General features: G+C 44.1%; 1 protein-coding gene across 1 annotated transcript in view; it reads right to left on the bottom strand.

Annotated features, from left to right (window-relative positions):
* The window catches only part of TENM1 (teneurin transmembrane protein 1), a 1,180,670-nt gene that overhangs the window by 1,127,335 nt on the left and 34,250 nt on the right, over positions 1-19,085 (bottom strand). The window lies entirely within an intron of this gene.

Raw genomic sequence — 19,085 nt, 5'->3', positions numbered from 1 at the left:
TCTGTGTTATGGCAGTCATTTTGTCCTCTAAGGCACATGTACGTTCCCCCAGCCCTGTAATCTCAGTTTTTAGCTATTTCACCGCTGAGAGAAGGAGTTGCTGAAAAGAGCTGTTTATGGTTTGGAGCTGTCTCTCTAAAGCTGTCGCTAGGATTGCTGCGGTGATGGGAGGGGACTCAGGGGGAATACAGGCCTGTGATGGTGGGAGCTCAGATTGCTCAGGGTGATCGGCGCCATCTTGGATTTCAGCCAGGCGGAGGAAGCGATCAAAAGTGCCCATTTGCTGCGCCATCCTTGCAGTTCCTCTCCTGGACATCAGCTGCCAGGGACTCTTAGGGTGCTGTCTCGGCTGAAGCCGCACAATGGGGTTGCCTCAGAGAGCTTAATGTGGCTCGGTTAGCGGAGGGAAGGGCCGGAGCTCCGGGTCTAAGCCTCCATCTTGATGAAGTTGTGCATGCGCCCTCCGATGTCTTGTATTTTTAAATGCATTCCTACATTCAAGGTATTCTCTGCCAGTGACTTCTCCCTAGAAAGTGAATTATATGCATTTCTCCTTGTTCAAGTCACATTTACATTATACATTCCTTAACCACTCAATTCCAGACCCACTCACCATATACATTCTCTAAACTCACATTATACATCATCCAATTACTCCTACATGAGGCTCCAGGAGTATCACAATAGTCCCCATGATACCCAATATGGTGGGAGAGGGGAGGGAGAGAGGCTAAGGAGGCCTGCTCCTGTCAGCAAATGCAGAGTTAAATGCAGAGCGGTGGCAGCGAGACATTATGCATTACCTGCTTCCATTGGTGTGACAGGTTCTCCTCACTCCTCTCCTGTGTAGCCATGCACTTGGCAACCAATCATCATGAGGCTTACATTGCCTGTCACATGACAGGAGCCACATGGAGATTGGCTGCATAACACAGAGCTACACAGAAGAAAGGAGTGAAAGAAACCTGTCCTGATAATGTATAGCACTCTGCTGCTGCCACTCTGCATTACCCTCTGCATTTGCTAAAAGGAGCAGGCTGACTTAAGGTGCATACACACATAAGACTATAGTCTTTGGAAAATGAAAGATCACAGACCAATCTTACCACCCTTCATGTAGTATGAGAGACATACCTTCACAGTCTATTCTATGGAGCTGAACTCGCCATCAGAAAAAAATATTTGCAAGATGCTGCACACAAACATGCTGCACACACTCAAAAGATCTGTAACTGCAAAAGATCTGTTCCTGCCAAAAATCAATTCCTGCAAATTGCAATGATAGTCTATGAGATCTGCAGATCATCATACACACATGATTTAACTGACATTCATCTGCAGATCAGATCCACCAAGATGGATTTTCAGATCTGCGGATGATTGCTTGATCTGCAGATGAATGTCAGTTAAATCATGTGTGTATGATGATCTGCAGAGCTCATAGACTATCATTGCAATTTGGAGGAATGGATTTTTGGCAGGAACAGATCTTTTGCAGGTACTGATCTTTTGTGTCTGTACAGCATCTGTGTGTGCAGCATCTTGCAAAGATTTTTTTCTGATGTGGAGTTCAGCTCCATAGAAAAGACTGTGTAGAGCAGCCTTTCTCAACCTTTTTTGACCCGAGGAACCCTTCAGAAAATTTTCAGATCTCGGGGAACCCCTGACTATATATATTTTACCCTATATTAAAATTTAACCCATTCCCCCTCTATAGTATGGCACCTGTGCCCTCTTTATTTAGCGTTTCCCGCTATGTCCCCATTAACAGGTATGGCCCCTTTTGTCCCACTTGTTAGAAATTATGGCTCCCATGTGCCCTTATTAACAAGTATGGCTGCTATGTCCCCCCAGTTTGTTTGGCTGCTATGTCCCACTTTTCTGTGGCTGCTTTGTCCCCCCCTTTCTGTGGCTGCTTTGTCCCCCCTTTCTGTGGCTGCTTTGTCTGTTTGTGTGCTGTTTTGTCCCCCCTTTCTGTGGCTGCTTTGTCCCCCCTTTCTGTGGCTGCTTTGTCCCCCCTTTCTGTGGCTGCTTTGTCTGTTTGTGTGCTGCTGTCCCCCCTTTCTGTGGCTGCTTTGTCCCACTTTTCTGTGGCTGCTTTGCCCCCCCTTTCTGTGGCTGCTTTGTCTGTTCGTTCGCTGCTGTCTCCCCTTTATGTGGCTGCTTTATGCATTTGTTCGCTGCTGTCTCCCCTTTCTATGGCTGCTTTGCCCGTTTGTGTGCTGCTTGACCCCCTCTCTGTGGCTGCTTTGTCCCCCGTTTCTGTGGCTGCTTTGCCCGTTTGTGTGCTGCTTTCTGCCCCCTTTCTCTGGCTGCTGTCATTGGTGTCAGGGAGTGCAGGGAAAAAAAAAACCCATACTTACCATGTGACATCCTTTCCTCCTTCCTTGAAGCTGGGATCCTGTTACAACTCCCGCGCGTGCTGAAACTATAGAGCTGGCTTCGGGTGATGCGGCTGCTTTATAGATCCATCCGCCGCATCACTCGCAGCAGCATGAAGGAATCCTTCTGCTCTGCTGCTGCAAACCTATGGAGAAGCGGGACTATAATGTCCCGCGGAAGTGTAAAATTGACACAGAACCCCTGGAGGGTTCTCGCGGAACCCCGGTTGAGAATGGCTGGTGTAGAGTATGGCTCTCATACTACATGAAGGGTGGTAAGATTGGTCTGTGATCTTTCATTTTCTAAAGACTATAGTCTGATGTGTGTATGCACCTTTAGCCCCAAGGCCCTCAAGGAAGGGTGGGATCTGGAAGCTGGGGGTCTGGCTGGCAGATCTTTGCTCGTGTGCCTGGTGAGTTAAATATTTATGCTCCTGTCAGAGTCTCAGAGAACTTGATGTTTGCTTTGATCATTTTTTCTTTTTATATAAGTATTGTAAAAAGGATAGGGAGGAGAGAAAGCATATTATTTCTTAAAAACAAAGAAACAGTGTTGAATGGGACGTTTTCATAGGTCAGAATACCAAAACAGACCTTGCTGTGACTTGCAGCTCGATACACTAACCTGGAAAATAACAGTCATGCAGAGATTTGGGGCTTTTCAGAAAGAATATAGGAATCATGTTTGGGCTAAATAAAGTTACAGACACAGCACAAAAAACACGCACAAAGCAGACATATTTATTTTTGAGAACAGTCTATGGCACAGATGTTATGTCCATGGATTGTAGAAAATAGATGACCTGGTATATGAACATTATCTTGGGCTAATCACAAACACAACTGCATCTGGCAGTCCTATAAGCAGTAAGATAAATGTTATTGGAATGACTTAAAGAGAATCTGTATTGTTAAAATCGCTCAAAAGTAAACATACCAGTGCGTTAGGGGACATCTCCTATTACCCTCTGTCACAATTTCGCCGCTCCTCGCCGCATTAAAAGTGGTTAAAAACAGTTTTAAAAAGTTTGTTTGTAAACAAACAAAATGGCCACCAAAACAGGAAGTAGGTTGATGTACAGTATGTCCACACATAGAAAATACATCCATACACAAGCAGGCTGTATACAGCATTCCTTTTGAATCTCAAGAGATCATTTGTGTGTTTCTTTCCCCCCATGCACTGAAGTTTCAGGCTGCTCTTTTCTTCTTGCAAACAGCTTTGCCCTTGTTTGTGATTCCTCAGTATGTGAAAGCCCAGCCAGCTCAGAGGACGATTTATCCAGCTGATTAGAGCAGCTTCTCTCTTCTCTCTTATCTAAATAATACACAGGCAGTGTGCATAGAGGGGCCAGGAAGAGTGAGTTCATAGCAGAACCACAACACTGAAGAACTTGGCAGCCTTCCAGACACAGGCCGACAAGTCTGACAGGGGAAAGATACATTGATTTATTACAGAGACTGTGATAGCAGAAAGTGCTGCAGTAAGCCAGAACACATTAGAATAGCTTTTGGAACATGTAGGATGATAAAAAACAGGATGCAATTTTTGTTACGGAGTCTCTTTAAAATAGGTCCAATGATCAATAATAGTGCTCAGAAAAAAAAACCCAGAAACATCTGTACTACCATGCAGTGGAGGTGCCACCCACTGATAACTTAATGGGTGTAACAAGTCTGTTCGTTATTATCGGTATTGGATGCTCTCAGCATATAGCAGCAGCCCCACATGGGAAAGGAGATGAGTCACAGCAGATATAAGCCATAGAGAGTAAATGTCTTGATGCACAGAGCTTTGTACGCACAACAGACATACACAGGTTATGCTGCTGGGGAGATGCAAACCTCATGAATCATTTATTAAATCCATATAAGGGTGGCCACATTACCTGAAGCCATCTTAAAATACTGAACTGATGTCAAGAAAGTCAGTTGAATAAGGTAAATATATTACCCCTAAAGCTACCTTATGTCATCAGGATCAATTCTGTCTTGAGTATGTAAAATATTACTCCAAATAACAGTCACCTTTTAATGGATTTAATAAATGAATAATGATGTTTGCATATCTACAATAGCATAGCTCTATACATTGTCCTGGATACAAATCTATACATCAAGATACTTATTCTTTGTGGTTTATATTTGCTGTGAATCATCTTTCTTATATGGGGCTGCTGTTATTACGGATGTACCCTGAGTGCATTCAGTGCTGATATTAAGGGCTCTTTCACATAAATGGCTGACAGAAGTGCACTTAAAGGACAAATGAAGCCAGAAGAAAATGGAGGCTGCCATATTTATTATCCTTTAAGCGGTGGTGTAGCTAAGGAGCTGTGGGCCCCGATGCAAGTTTTACACCCCCCCCCCAAGCACTCTATACATAACAATTGATACATCACACCAAAACCTGCCAATGGCAACTACAGTGTAGGAGGTGCAAGAAGGGGATGGAGAACAGTTTGTTAATGATTACCACTATTCAAAGTATCTATAGAAGTGATTATTATGAGCACAGGACCAATAGAGAGCTAATACTTCAGTTGAAGGAGGGCCCCAAGGGCCCCAATACAGTTGCTACCTCTGCACCCCCTATTGCTACACACCTGCTTTTAAGCAATACCGCGTGCATGAAAAAAGTTCTTGGCTTGATAACGAAATGGGGCGGGTGAATAACGAAATCTAATAACAATAAACATCGTAGTCAAACTTGGTTAAAGATAAATACCACTGTAATTACAGACAGGAAATAATAATGAAAAGATATTAACGTTAAAAATCATTAAGTAATTCAACAATACAGCTTAACCCAAACCTACTCTCACACAGAACCCTCCCCTGGTGGTGCCTAAAACTAACCACTCCCCTGGTGGTGCCTAACCCTAATTACCCCCCCACCCGATAATGCCTAAACCCAATCCCCCCGCAGTGCCTAAAACTAACCGCCGCTCGGATGGTGCCTAACCCTAACCATTCCCCCTGATGTTGCCTAACCCAAACTACTCCCTCTAAAGAAACACCCTTTTACACATTGAAACGATAATATCGATAACGTAAAATCTGTACATATAAACAAAATAATGTGGCAAAAACAATAACACTGAAAGCTTCTAAAATGATAACTACTTCAAAAACTATAATGTTCTAATGTTGTTAACGATATTTTTCGCGGCACCCTTTTTCTGCTTTTTTCGCCATATTAACGATAATTGCATTAAAGTCTATGGTGGCGCCCTTTCCATCCACCCTTGTCCTGCACCCTTTTTTCCTGCGACCGCAATACCAGTTGCCTCGCTATCCTGCTGATCCTCTGCCTCTAAAACATTTAGCCACAGACCCTTTACAGGCATGCGGCAGATCATGTGTTTGTGACATTATTGTCAGATCTGACAAGATTAGCTGCATGCTTGGTTCTGGTGTGTTATTTAGACACTACTGCAGCCAAAGAGATTAGCAGTGCTGCTAGGCAACAACTGGTATTGTTTAAAATGGAATAAATATGGCAGCCTCCATATTGTTCTCACTTCAGTTGTCCTTTAACTGCTTGTCAGTCGATCCTGTTTATTTGCCAGCTGCAAGCGTCCAGCACTTGCTTTGATCTGTTGAATGTGCAGGTTGCAGCCACCCCTGGATGCAAAATACAACTTTTTTTACCGAGCAGTAACCTTACCTCATTGTGTGTCAATCGACGACTGCCTTCTAGTTACAAACTTTCCCACTCAGTTGCATTATTTTGCAAGCAGAAGGTGCTTAATTCCGGCAATTGGGTGGCTAATATGGCGCGTTAGAGCCCTAACTGACTTGCTACACCAATTAAGCTATCAGTTGGTGGCGCCTGACCCACTGGACCAATTTAAGAAATTACAATAGAAGTTAAGTTTAAATGCTGAAGGTGTACAGAACTGCCACTAGCAGTCAAGTTGTGTACTTATCCATTGCCTTGCACAGTATCCATTGTGTTCTGGGCTGAAAATCATAGGGGGACAAGAGGTAACCTAAGCACACATTAATTAATAAAAGTTATTGTGTATACATCTGCAAACATAAGGTCGCATTCACAGTGGGACGTTGTGTTTGAATGCGACGTTAAAGTCGCAACGTGTCTGCATTAAGAGATAACGCACTGCAGTAAGTTACCACAACACAACATTTTCAACGTGACTTTAAAGTTGCACTATGAACAGCCCATAGAATCAGCACTGCAGTGCGGTAAGCTGCGTTATAACACTTTATAACGCAGCTCCAGAACGTGGCACTGTGAATTATTATTATTATTATTATTATTATTTATTGTATTTATAAAGCGCCAACATATTACGCAGCGCTGGACAATAAATATATACAATGATACAAGGATGACATACATAGGGTTATACACATAGAACAAAGTTATACATACAAATTGTACAAAATACATGATCATGCAATATGGGCTGGTTAGGTAGGCCCAATAATACAAGTACACGCTGTCATAGGACAGGAGCACATGATCCTGTAGATTACACCAGGGAGTGGAGGACCCTGCCAGAGGCTTACAATCTAAAGGGAGGGGTGGAAATACTATGGGGGGCTGTTAAATATTCCTTAGAGAGTTACTATGTAGTAGGAGGTGGGTAGGCCATCATAAAGAGGTGGGTTTTGAGGGCTTGCTTGAATGTGTTGAAAGAGGGATCAAGTCTGATGGGTGGTGGAAGGGCATTCCAGAGGGTGGGGGCAGCTCTTGAGAAATCCTGCAGGCGAGCATGGGAGTGTGAAATGTGTGGGGTGGTGAGGCGAAGGTCGTTGGAGGAACGGAGGGGGCGACCTGGTGTATACTTGTGAACAAGCTCCGAGATGTAGGTAGGGCAGGTTTTGTGCACAGATTTATACGCCAGGCATAGAATCTTGAAACTTATCCTGAAACGGATAGGGAGCCAGTGCAGGGATTCACAAAGGGGAGATGTGGATGCAGAGCGGTGCAAAGAATGGATGAGTCTTGCAGCCGCTTCATCACTGATTGAAGGGAGGCAGTGCGTTTCAGGGTGAGGCCAGAAAGGAGGGAGTTACAGTAATCAAGGCGGGAGATGATGAGGGCATGGATGAGCAGTTTGGTCGTGTCCGGGGTTAAGAAGGGGAATGCGACCTTAAACTGCTGATTCAATATTATTTCTGCAATACCATCCATTGTCTGCAAAGTGATGCCACTCAATAATAGACACGTTTTATAAAGTCCGGGCAGGTTTCAGGATTATTTATTTTTCCCTGTGTTTTCCAGTTTAGAAATGTCTTAGGGCCCTTTCACACTGAGGCGGTGCGGTACCACCGTGCAATAAAAGTCTATGGAGACTTTAATACTGCCACGTTCCGGCACGACGTGACGGAAGTGACGTTTTCACCGCATCCCAGATGCAGGACCAGAACTACGCTACCTTGCGGATTCTGCGGCAAGCTGCGGTGAAGTGCGTCTGCCCGGAAGTCATGTTAGTCTATGGTGACGCATAAATCTTAATAAAATACGACGTGACGTCGCAGCGCGCATGCGCGGAAGCTTATTTTAACAATACGCTTTTGTGCACTTCAGCATACTCGAAGCAGGAAGTGATGGCAAGTGAGCATCACACAACTGTCACTTCCTGCTTGGCCAGTGGCCAGACAGGGAACACCGTGCAAGGCCTGTTTTTGATGCACCGCTTCGCTGACGCTGGTTTCCAGTGTGAAACCAGTCTGAAGTGAATCAAGCCGCGATTGTGATGGCACTCCACTAAACCTGATCCCACTGTAAATATTATTATTTTGTATTTATATAGTGCCGACATCTTTCACAGCGCTTCACAGAAAACATTGTCTTGTCACTTAACTGTCCCTCAGAGGAGCTCACAATCTAAACCATCAGCTGTCAGCATCTGTGACGTAATCCATAAGAGGAACAAGTGATCACGTGTCTGCCTCTTGAAACGGACACATTATGTGCAGCTTTCTGCATGTCTACAGGGATGCAGGAAATTCCTTCTTGCAAAATCTGCCCCCAGGCATGACCAGAATACAGGTTCCTGCACATCTACAGGAGTGCTGGGGATGCCATCTGAAACCTTAGAGGAAGTCAATCTCTCACACTGACTTCCTGGAATGCCAGATCCTTTGCAGGTTTGCAGAGCAGGTGAGTTCATGACAATACCATTACTCAGTTCCCATCTGCAATCTACTAGTATTTCACTATCGATGGATGGCGGGTCCTTGTATAACAGTTAAGTGTTTGCAACTTTGTGGCAAATAAAATTCTTATAGATTCAAGCTGTTGGGGGAGAGCAAAACACTCTGGTTGCTTGATAGAACATGTACTTTTTCTGAATGTTTCAGACATATATATATATTTGCCCTTATTTGATTTATTTATATACAGCTTCTCCAGACAAATTATATGCTCTCAGGTTATACTATTCTTAGGAATACTATTTCCGATAGTATTCTACATTTACTATACACAACGATACTTAAAAATAAAAAAAAATAAAAACAATTAGACAAAACTGGTTGCTACATGGAGCAGTAGAACAATGCACAGCACTGCCTAGTGATGGAAACATGCAGATATGCATGAAATGGTGCGTGATAAAGTACTGTATAACATGTTTGCTATAAGATGCTGTATGCAGTGGCATAGCAATAGGGGGTGCTGCAGAGGAAGCAACCGCATCGGGGCCCTTGGGCCAGAGGGGCCCTTCTTCAAGCACAATATTAGCTCTCTATTGGTCCTGTGCTGGTAATAATCACTTCTATAGATGCTTTAAATAGTAATAATCATTAACAAACTGTTTCCCATCCCCTTCTTGCAACTCTGACACTGTGGAAATCCTTGGCAGGTTTTGGTGCGCCGTATCAATTGCTATGTATAGAGTGCTTGGGGGGCCCCATGTAAAACTTGCACTGGGGGCCCATAGTTCCTTAGCTATGCCACTAGCTGTATGAATTATTTTAGGAAGAATCCATCTAGTGGGCTATATTTACAAAACTTCTCATAAATGACTTATTTATCACCTAAATAATAGAAAAAAACTTTCAGCACATTTACAAGCAAAATAATCACTCAAAGTAATTTGTTCCTGATTAACTTCATTTCAATATAACTTTTTTCACCATAATTATATTACATTTTTCGCTCTTTGGGAGCTTAAAATGTAACATAGATAAGGTGAAAACAGAGAAAAACAGGTGAAAAAGCTTTGTGAATCACGGTCATTGTAGCAGGGCCGGTGTTCCAACATTTTAGCATACCCGACAGAATAGCATACAAATGCTACTGAGCATGTGCAAAGTCATGCAGGTCGTACATTAACCCCATAATGCCCATCAGCAGCATTAACCTTTTCAACCCCAGTGAGCTGCCTGTGTGCTGATGTGCAATCTCCACTATCCAAGTGGACATAGAGTTAGAATAAAAAGTTGTCCGAGCGAAGCGAGGACCGAGCCCGCAGCCCAGCGAGCGAAGCGAGCGGGCAAGGGGACACTGATTCTACTAACAAGGGGTATATCACTTTAAATGTATGCTATTCTGTCAATGTATGCTAGTTAGTTGGAACACCGGATTTACCATAAGGCACTGTAGGCTCGTGCCTACAGGTGGCTCCTCTCCTCCTCCCTCATGACTTTCTTCCTTCCCTGCAATGATGTACCTAGCCGCCGCTCCGCTAACACCACCTGCGCTTCCTCCCTCACCTCGGGTGTGCGAAGGTCAGAGATGCCGGGGAGGAAGGAGAAGACCAGGAAGAAGCTGTTCTGGGGGGGAGGGGCGAAATTCGTCAGTAGCTTTCTTCCTGTTGCTCCAGCCACTTATGCCTTCACAGTGTGCAGAGTTCGCTTAGACCCCAGCCCAGGAGAAAGCTTCCCAACAGACGGACCCCTTGCAGTGATGGCAACTCGTCCTCTGTGCCCTCCTAGTTTGGAGGGAAGCATCCACAGTCCCAGCCAGAAGACTTATAGGAAACCGGCAGACAGCTTCGTACACGCTGGCCCTGCACGTGCTGGAGTGTCTGCTTTCCGAGTCACAGACAGACCTGCTCGCTGAATTCATGGAGCAGTGCAAGGAGGGGGGCAGCCCCCAGCCCAGCTGTAATCCTTATCGGGGTAGGCCACCAAGCAGCTGCTGGCTGAACTACTGCTCTCCTTCCAGATGTCATCACTCAGCACAGCCACAACTTCAAGGTGATCCCTGCTCATCCTTCTCCTACTTAACTGATCTGACCTTCATTCCCATCATCCTCATCATCCTGCTACACTGCTCTCTTCTCATCTTCATCCTTCACTGCTCTGATCTCATCATCCTCCTGTTTCACTGTCCTGATCTCATCATCCTCCTGCTTCACTGTCCTGTCCTCCTCATCCTCCTGCTTCTCTGTTCTGTGCTCCTTATCCTTCTGCTTCCCTGTTCTTTCCTCCTCATCCTCCTGCTTTACTGTTCTGTCCTCATCATCCTCCTGTTTTACTGTTTTGTACTCATCATCCTCCTGTTTTACTGTTCTGTCCTCATCATCCTCCTGTTTTACTGTTCTGTCCTCATCATCCTCCTGTTTTACTGTTCTGTCCTCATCATCCTCCTGTTTTACTGTTCTGTCCTCATCATCCTCCTGTTTTACTGTTCTGTCTTCATCATCCTCCTTTTTTATCGTTCTGTCCTCCTCATCTACTTACCTGGGGCTTCCTTCAGCCCCTAGCAGCCTATCTGTCCCTTACCGCAGCTCTGGTGTCCTAGGGTCCCCTTCATTGCAGATGCCGACCTCACCAGGTCGGCATCTTCTGCACCTGAGCAAGCTTGTGGCCTCAGGCGATCGTGCTCACATGGTCTGGAGCGTTCTGCGAAGGCACAAAATGCTTTCAGCTATGGGAGTGAGACCGCAAGTAGTGCGGCAAGGCGCTCGTACAGACACAGAAGTTGCCGACCTGCCGAGGTTGGCATCTGCAATAGAGTTGGGCCGAACGGTCCGCCTGCGAACGGTTCCATGCGAACTTCAGTGGTTCGCGTTCGCGTCCCGCAGGCGAACCTTTGCGGAAGTTCGGTTCGCCCCATAATGCACATGGAGGGTCAACTTTGACCCTCTACATCACAGTCAGCAGGCCCAGTGTAGCCAATTAGGCTACACTAGCCCCTGGAGCCCCACCCCCCCTTATATAAGGCAGGCAGCGGCGGCCATTACGGTCACTCGTGTGCTGCCTGCGTTAGTGAGAGTAGGGCGAGCTGCTGCAGACTGTCTCTCAGGGAAAGATTAGTTAGGCTTAACTTGTTCCTGTCTGGCTGCATACCTGTTCTGTGAACCCACCACTGCATACCTGTGCTGTGAACCCACCACTGCATACCTGTGCTGTGAACCCACCACTGCATACCTGTTCTGTGAACCCACCACTGCATACCTGTGCTGTGAACCCACCACTGCATACCTGTTCAGTGAACCTGCCACTGCATACCTGTTCTGTTCAGTGGACCCGCCACTGTATACCTGTTCATTGAACCCACCACTGCATACCTGTGCTGTGAACCCACCACTGCATACCTGTTCTGTGAACCCACCACTGCATACCTGTTCAGTGAACCCGCCACTGCATACCTGTTCTGTTCAGTGGACCCGCCACTGTATACCTGTTCAGTGAACCCGCCACTGCATACCTGTTCTGTTCAGTGGACCCGCCACTGTATACCTGTTCAGTGAACCCGCCACTGCATACCTGTTGTGTTCAGTGAACCTGCCACTGCATACCTGTTCTGTGAACCTGCCACTGTATACCTGTTCTGTTTAGTGAACCCGCCACTGTATACCTGTTCTGTTTAGTGAACCCGCCACTGCATACCTGTTCTGTTCAGTGGACCCGCCACTGTATACCTGTTCTGTGAACCCGCCACTGCATACCTGTTGTGTTCAGTGAACCTGCCACTGCATACCTGTTCTGTGAACCCGCCACTGTATACCTGTTCTGTTTAGTGAACCCGCCACTGCATACCTGTTCTGTTCAGTGGACCCGCCACTGTATACCTGTTCAGTGAACCCGCCACTGCATACCTCATTGTGGTCAGACCAAATTTGATCAGCTGGACAGTCACTGTTCTGTCATTCAGCTACATCAGCCAGGCGACCATATGGGCTGTAAAGCCACCAAAACCTGCACTCTCGCCATGGTGCGCACCAGTCCAGCACGGCCGTCACTACACAAACAGCTGTTTGCGGTGCGTTACACGGTGAGTTTGGTGTGTCAGTGTGAAGCAGTACCTTAATTACACTACCTGATTGATGTATACACATGCAAGATGTTTGAAAGCACTTTAGGCCTGTCATTTAGCATTCAATGTGATTTCTGCCCTTAAAACGCTGCTTTGCGTCAAATCCAGATTTTTCCCCAGGACTTTTGGCATTTATCCCACTCCGCCATGCCCCCCTCCAGGTGTTAGACCCCTTGAAACATCTTTTCCATCACTTTTGTGGCCAGCATAATTTTTTTTTTTTCAAAGTTCGCATCCCCATTGAAGTCTATTGCGGTTCGCAAACTTTAACGCGAACCGAACCTTCCGCGGAAGTTCGCGAACCAGGTTCGCGAACCTAAAATCGGAGGTTCGGCCCAACTCTAATCTGCAATGGAGGAGACCCCGGGACACCAGAGTACAGACAATAATATAACAAATGCACAGTACAACTGCCGTAACCAGCAACACAAATACAAAATATATACGTAGTTCATGCATGGTATGATAACAGCAGTACAGGTATGTTTTCAGTAGAAAGTATCACAGAAACACTAGGGAGAGGTCCCTATGTTTACACGTTTACAATCAAGAGGGTAATAGGGTGGAGGCACTAGGGGAGATGATAAAGAGGCCAGCAGATGAGGCAGTGAGTTCTGACGCCTGGTGTAGATGTGGATATGTCTCTCAAGAGGGACTATGACAGATTATGCATATGCTTTTCTAAAGGGATGCATTTTAAGAGTGCATTTTAAGAGTGCATTTGAAGATTAGAAAAAAAAGGAGTTTCAAAGAAGGGCTTAAAGTGGGTATCCACTGTAAATTTCAAAGAGAGAAAGAACCTGAATAACCACCTCTTATTTTTACACCCAAAGCAGCAATAAACAGCAGCAAAACCATGGCAGACCTGGAATGTGACATAATGTGGCTGGCACTGCATAAGTGAGAGAAGGCAACCAACATGGAAGATAAGAGGGTTTGAAATCTGGTATAGGTGAGAAAATGTATGGAGGGGGCAAGTTACTCTGTAAATGCACTGCATGCAGCACATTATCCCAATGGAACCTGCTGCAACATACTGCAAATCAATGTGCTAGGCTCATGGGATGTCAGTGCACCACATTGTTTTACAATTGTTTTGATGGCCTGTCATTGCCCAAGTATGTATTTGGCTGGTGTTGGCTCCGCCCACTTTTTCTAGCCCTAACACACAATTACTCAGTTACTCAATGACCTCGTTTTTGAGCTTTGCTGTTTGTGGCATCAATATTTTGCATGTACCAGGTTTGAGGCTTGTGCCATTAACCCGTGCAGATGTGCAAGAATGGCAGCAATTAAATATCCCCCTTGAAAATCCATAGATTAATTTTGATTGGCTTTTGTAGGCTACACCCACTTTTCTGAACTGTAATCCCAGTCACCCAGTGACCAACTGTGCAAAGTTTGAGAACCCTGCCATTAACCGTGTAAGAATGGCTGAAGTTTACATTTTCCCGGTGAAATTTGTATTTGTCTCTGCCCACTTTTTGATTATGGGGATAAAAAGTATCCTATATGTTATATAGCCTAGGCCAAGTGATGTCACTCAGCCTTCTGCCCCATTCTAGGAGACCAGGTGTTGTTTAAGTTTACTTCAGAGCAAACAACAAACATTCCGCAGTGATGTACAAATGTGGCCACCCATGATAAATTTAAGAATGTATATCAGGTTGAAAAAACATTTTAAAATAGTCAAACACTGACTAAATGTATAAATGGATATTTCATTAATTACGTTATATCCTGTAGTTCCTCTTTAAGGGAGCACTGTAATAACGAATATAAGACTACTACTGGCAGAGACAGAGTCTTTATAACGGTGTAGCAGACATATTTAGTAGCAATACTAGACTCCCAGTATTCAGACTTGACAACAGAATACAATGGCAAGCAAGGTCACTAAGCAAAAATAATGGTGAAGGCATGAGGCATGAAGAAACAAACATTGAGATATGAGACTACAAATAGGCAGACAAGAACAGGGCAAGGACAAGGCACAAATACATGATGTAAGAGGTGTAAAAAGGGTGCAGAGTAAGGTACAAGGTGAACAGAATGAAGAAACAAGACAGTTAAAAGAAAAAAGTAAGACAAGGTTTAAGACAAGACTGAGAAAGTAAAAAGCTAAATTTCATACTTTGAAAAGCCACTGCAATATTCATGGGAACAGCTCAGTAAATCAAACAGAACTCTAAGAAGACAGCGCCTTATGATAAGTGCAAACCTAGAAAGTAGCTTAAAAAACAGCATGTAAACACATGGGACTTCCTTTTTGATAAGGCCAAACATGACCAAATCGGACTCATGTTTATAGGTACGTTAGTAAGAACATCAAAAAAGCACCTTCTCGCTAGTCAGCGTTCTCGTGGCATCGGTGCCCTGAAGCCGGAAATTACTTAGAAGGGTGTATAAAAAGAATTACAAGGAATTACAGCCACCTGCAATTCTCAAGATCCATAGAGGTCAGCTCAAAATATAGTCAGTGGTTTTTCGGAGATGTCAGAACAAGTCGTACATAAGGATCGCTCCTAGCAGGATTACACTAACTGCCCTACATTCTAAGAAACAAGCCCACAAATATACAAAGCACCAGCTTGTAACAAGTCTGTATCACAAGTGATAGACTATCAAAGCAACCAGATCCTGATCTGTGGCACTCATCCTAAAGCCCAAACCTGGCATAAACACGTATTTATACATTTTTGGATAGACTGGAAAACCTCTCAGCACCCTGCCTTTGTAGCAAACATCAGGGGAAGCAAAGCTAGCAGGGAGAAAGATAACAGTAATTACGTAGCAGTGGTTATAACCCGTTACCAGTCTAGAATAAAGTTAATTTATGCTGTCTGTGTTCCTATTATGGAGCTCCACACGGGTTAAGAGACACCCAATGTTCAATAAAATGCATTTAAGTAAACCTGAGATGGTGAGGGAGAAAGAAAAATATACATACCTGGGGCTTCCTCTAGCCCCGTCCAGGATGATTGCTGCCTCACTGTCCTCCTCTGCCACCTAGATTGTCCGCAATTGGCACCCAAAATCCTCCGGTTTGGGGCGTTCTATGCATGTACGGCCTGGTCGTGCTCGAGCACCCCCATCGCGCTCCCATCAGCGGGAGCGTTATGCACCTGTGCAATACTGTTGCATAGGCACAGAATGCTCCTGGCGATGGGAGCGTGATGAGGAAGTGCACCGACTGGCTATGACTGGAGAACTTTCCGGGGCCAATTGTGGACGATTCAGGCGAGGGAGCGATCAGCCTGAAGGGGGCTAGAGGATATATATATACATATATATGTATATATAATATTATAAAAGAGGATGAGATGGCTTACCTCCAATAATGACACATATTGTGTGGCATTTCAGGTTAATTTATAAAACACTAACAACGTGTTTGTGGGTCTCTGCCCACTTCCTCAGGCCAATAATAAGTCCCCAGCAATCTATACAGCCAAAGCTCTGGGGGCCTCTCACCCCTGTGCTTCTACCCTTGGAGGGAACCTGGTCCCCAAGTTTTGCCTTGCTTGCATACACCTGGTTCCAGACCTTTTTAGGAGAGTGACCATCTCTAGGCAACCACACAAATAAGGCTACATAAAAAAGCCAGATTCACATCATCCAGGTCATCTTATCAACAAGGTAAATACACTTACAACTTTATACTCCTACCCGGCTACAAAAACATAACGCCTTATATCCCTGTATGTGTAGTACTATAGAAGGAAAAAAAAGGTATTTCAGCTAAGTACAAAAGAGAGGGTGACTTAAAAGACTAGTTGCATAGTAGAACCCCTTCTAAGTGTCTCAGCTGTGACTGGCACAAGTAAAGCCAAGATATGTGTGACACGGAAGATGTGTATCTGAGTTGGGGAAGTGTTGAAATAGAGAGACAAGACATGGGCACAGAGAAAATCTTACCAGCCAGCCTTTAATGTTGTTAAACAGGTCCAAACCATGGGACAGGTCCCCTCTACTTTAAAGCCGTTATGTGGTGAGAATACCACATCTTCAGAGGTTAGATAACAAATAGGGAGGACAGCAGAGACCAGCACTGCATGCAGTGCGTTGACCACGTGGTGCCCACCATAACAGTACAGTCAAGCACACTTTTCAATGACTGTATACTTCACTTTATGCGACCTAATGTGCAGCTAACTTTGCAGTGCCACTTTCCCATTACATTCTTGCTGTAAGAGAAAACGCAACATCCACCATGAACTCAGCCTAAAGGTGTGCGGGATTGCCTCTGTGATGACTTGCCGCATTTACAAGGGCCCGTGCTTGCAAGTTCATGTTTTATTCAATACCACATGCACTGACGAAAATCACCAACTCTCCTGCTATTCTAAGCATTTCTGATATGAGACATGGCGTCTACTTCATTGCTTGTAATAAACAGAACCAATAAAGAATCCTAAAGTCAATTACATTCTTATTTTCAATTCCTCTAAATATTGGATCTGCAAAAGGAAGTAACTAGTTTCATTCAATGTTGTTTATTGACAGTGATTAAATGAATAGGATGCGGCAGTGAACCATTACTAACTAACTTCAGCTTCATGTGATTTGTGAAAGAACAGAACGTTTTCAAATACAGGAGTTCAGGATAAATTATCCATCAGGTTTTCCAAAGAACAATCTGTTTGAAAACACACATCACAGTTTACTGAATTGTGATGATTGCGTGCATTGTCAGAATTGCATGCATTATGGCCACCTGCTGGTTATTCTAGGAACATCTACCAAATAGCAAAAATAAAGAAGTGGAAATCAGTCACGTTTTTGTTGTGATTAGTGATAGTACCTCTGCTGCACATTTCTACAAAGTGCAGTGAACTTAGTATATTAAGAGTAGATGGCACAAAGTCAAGGTTATACAAGGAAGAATAGCTTGGTCTTAGATTAACAATAAGCTCTGTGCCATTCTGTATTCAAACAAGGATCCCCTTTTTATGTGAAAAATCTTCTCACAGCATGCATGTATTTTATGAATATATATTTCTAGCATTGTAGTAAGTTTTGTGCTGCTGCTTGTATTCAGCCATGCAAAGCTTAAAGAGACTTCAGCACCTGTGCATTTACAGTCTTAGCAAACTGCGCATGGGCAGAACTCTTCCACCCACGAGAGTGCAATCGAGGAGCAATTGCAACCGGGACAGCACATTCACTGAAGCTGACTGCTGGACAACAGCAGTCCAGGAGGACAGGGAGGGAGCCCACAGCCTAGTGGGGGACTAGAGGAACCTCCAGGTAAGTATAAATGCTTGTCTATCATTTATCTCAGGTTTCCTTTAGGGATTGTTCACACTAAGGGTGTTTTTGCCTGTTTTAAGCACCAGTGATTTTTAAAATTGCCCTAAAAGCGCTTGTGCAATGATTCCCTATGAGAGTGTTCACATCTCAGCGGTTCGATTCCGGTCCGCTCACCAAAGCGCTGCCTGTACCATTTTCGGGGCAATTTGCCTCAATAGAAGGTATAGGGAAATCGCAAAGTGCCTGAAAAAGTGCTTTGTATAGCGATTTCCCTAGTGCTTTCATGAATAAATACATTGTATTTATTCATTTCCGGGTGAAAGTGTTCACTTCCTGACTGACGTCAGGAAGTGAACAAACAGTGCAAAAGCACTTAGTAAAGCGATTTATACAAAATCGAAGTGTGCAGGTAAGTGCCGGGAGGGGAAAAAAAACGAGGAAGAAATAAAAAATCACTGGCGTCAATGATTTCGATATTTAGATGTGAGCAAAACCTCAGAGAAACAATTTATTTATTTTAGACAGGCTGTATCTTCTGATTACTTCTCCTCATAATCACCTCCTTTATTTATGCATCTGTCATATCTTTTTTTGACTATCTGCAGCAGTCTAAGGGTTAATGAAATTATGAATTATTGAATGCTGACATCAATATTCTCTGGCAAGTATGACCCCTAATCATCCTATGATTAATGTTTGACACATGTATATTCAATGAGTTGAAAGTATTTTTTAAGTAGAAAGAGCCACTTTGCAGAATAAATTGTACATATGTAAGTATTTTTTTTTCTCTGAAATAAAGTATGTAGGTGTAGATGCTATATAAAAGCACATTCCATTCCGTTTTCAGCTAGCAAGGGAGTAAGATCACTGTCACTAGGACCAGTGTTCTAGCTTTCTGGAGAAGAGGGAGACAACAACCTTTGTTATTTTTATCTCTGTCCCTAATAACAGAAAGTTGTCATAGTAGCTAAAATACAATATAAAGCCTGCAGCTTTACCTTGATATGGAGAAAACTAGCCATCACATTCACCTTGCACATAGGCCTTCAAGAAAAAATAAAATAACAAATGCATAGGTCACTGTAAGAGAGCTCTGCAGTAACCCTAGGAGACATACGTTACCACACTCACTGTACAGCTTGGAAGCTCAAGCAGGACTTGGACATTTGCAGATATTTTATTCAGATATTTTGAGGACACTTTGA

Source organism: Hyperolius riggenbachi, chromosome 8 (assembly GCF_040937935.1).
Source record: "Hyperolius riggenbachi isolate aHypRig1 chromosome 8, aHypRig1.pri, whole genome shotgun sequence".
Classification (NCBI taxonomy): domain Eukaryota; kingdom Metazoa; phylum Chordata; class Amphibia; order Anura; family Hyperoliidae; genus Hyperolius; species Hyperolius riggenbachi.
Note: the sequence above shows the minus strand (reverse complement) of the source record. Positions and strands in the feature narration are given on the sequence as shown.